At 36.7% G+C, this 2443-nt stretch overlaps 1 pseudogene; it reads left to right on the top strand.

Moving 5' to 3' along the window:
* LOC106736460 (zinc finger protein 25-like) overlaps window positions 1-2443 on the top strand; it is a 62914-nt pseudogene that overhangs the window by 58294 nt on the left and 2177 nt on the right.

Raw genomic sequence — 2443 nt, 5'->3', positions numbered from 1 at the left:
AAGCAGTTTTAGTTTTTTTATTTTTCCCCTGAAACTTTTTTTTTTTTTTAATTAACTTACATTCATTCCCTGAAGATCATCACAACATACTAAATGTGGTTTCCCATCTAGCATAAACTGCATAGGTTCTAGTCTGCTTTTAATACTTTCAAGGGAGATTTTGACTTCCTGTATTATAGCCTTCATCTCTAACAGTTCCTTCTGATTCTTTTGTAAAGTGTGAAATTTCTTTTTTAGATCTTGCATGAATTTCCTCAACTCCTGGAACTCATCAACTCCTTTCTCCTTCCTCTTCAGCAGTTCCTTGTCTCTCTTCTCTTCCATCTCTGTTAACTTTGCCATTATGAATGTTCTGAATTGTTTATCAGACATTTCCATGATTTCCATTGAACTGTGTTTGGATGAAGAGGAGTTATCCTTTTCCCTTGTAGGAGAGGTATTTTCCTGCTTCCCTATATTTCTTGTGGTCCTGCAGCGATTTCTATTCATCTGGTGGATGGCCAGGTTCTTTCCAAACTTGGAAGTTCAATCATGTGGGTTTTGTATGCTGGAGGCCTAGTTATCAGTGGGACATCTTCCTTTCTCCCAAAATGGCTAGATCACAGGAGCCATGGAGCTGTCTGTCTCTTGAAGATGTGCTGTTCATGTATGTTTTGTATGCTGGAGGTCTAGTTATCAGTGGGACATCTTCCTTTCTCCCAAAATGGCTAGATCGCAGGAGCCATGGAGCTGTCTCAACTGTTGTTACTCTTCAAGTAGCTTACATGAATAGTTTGGCAAAATTCCACACTGCTTTTTATTAACAGGACAGTCCATTGCCAAACCTGCAGTGATCTTCAAGTTGGAGCAAGGAGAAGATCCATGGACATTAGAAGAACTTCCCAGCTTGAGCCTCCCAGGTTAGTCAGTGCATAGTTTTCAGGGACTAGTGTAATGTATTTTCTTTTAAGGAATTTGTATTTCATTGAGAGGGGAAAACAAAATGTTAGTACTGGTGAGGTTAGAAAAATGTAGAAATGTTTTCCTGGGATAAGAGTGTGAAAAAATGTTGTTGTTTTTTTTTTGGAGAGTTTTTTTTGCTATAGGGTGTGTGCGCTCACCAGACAGACACAGAGAAATGGAAAGACAGAAAGCAGGCAATCACCCCCCAGGGCAGACGACCACACCGCAATCCCTTCTCCTCCATTCTCCTCTCAGGATCTGGGGACCGCACGCACACACGCCTGGCGTGAGTTTAAGCCACCGGGTCCAAGACTCGAACCACGGTCGACTACGTGGGAGTCCAGCGACATAGCCATTATGCTAACTTCTGGTCCCAAAATGGGTATATATTTTTTAACGTGTCCTACGGGATGACATATTTAGGATAATTAGTATGTATTTTTTTGGCTACAAGTTCTTCTACAGTAACATTTCTTCTTAAGTGACAAGAGTTCTTTTGACTTCTGCAAATAAATGATCTAGAAACTGTTCACATTAGCAAAGAAACAGTACACAATACCCACTGTTATAAGAAAAGAGAAAAAGGATAGGGAAAACAAATGACACATGGAAATCTGTCAGTGTAAAATTATAGGAAGACAGAAGGTAGATATTTTCAATATTGTTAAAGTTATTAAAGGAAAGGGAAGCATAAAGGAACAAAATAAATGCACTCAGCTTTCAAAAATATTAATGTAAATTGCTACAGTAACATTAAGGAGAAAGAACCATATTTCTTATTACAGATCAGTACCAATATTTGAAATATACATGAGCAGTGTAAAATAAATTCTCAAATATAATTTATGGAAATGATTGTCTTTTTCAACCAAAGAGGGTTGATATGGGAGAGACTGCTTGTAAGTAGAATAAATATAGGAAAGCAAGTGGTAAGACAGTTCTTATTGCCCAGTATATAGTTCACATGTGGAAGAAGCCATTTAAGAAGTCTAACTGTCTCATTCAGCAGATGAGAAGATGATACATGAGATGCACACTAGAAATGTAGAGAATATGAAAAAATTATTTTTTAAAATCATTTTTACAATAGATTTTAAACAGAGTAGAAGATTTTTATTCATTAGAGTAAGAGGAATTCTTATTGTAGAATTAAAATCCAGCTTTTCATCAGAGACTGCACACAAGGGAAACACCGTATAAATATAAAAAACATAATTCTTTTTTCAGAGGTCAAAAATTATGGTAACCAGAAAAATTACAAAGAAGTAAAACCTTATCGTGTGTAGAAATTAGCAAACTTTGAACTCTTGTTATACATGAGATAGCTCTTACTGGAGAGAAAATTTGTAGATAAAAGAATATAGGAATTTGTTTTGTCTGAACACACCCCTTACTGATCATTTGAAAACTTATGCAGGAGAGAAGCCCTATGAGAGTAAACAATGCAAGAAAACATTTTCCCAGAATTCAGACCTCACTGTACATCAGAGGAGTCACATAG

Source organism: Tupaia chinensis, unplaced genomic scaffold (genome assembly GCF_000334495.1).
Source record: "Tupaia chinensis unplaced genomic scaffold, TupChi_1.0 Scaffold140564_1, whole genome shotgun sequence".
Lineage (NCBI taxonomy): Eukaryota > Metazoa > Chordata > Mammalia > Scandentia > Tupaiidae > Tupaia > Tupaia belangeri.
The sequence above is the reverse complement of the archived record's forward strand: the minus strand, read 5'-3'. Positions and strand labels throughout refer to the sequence as shown.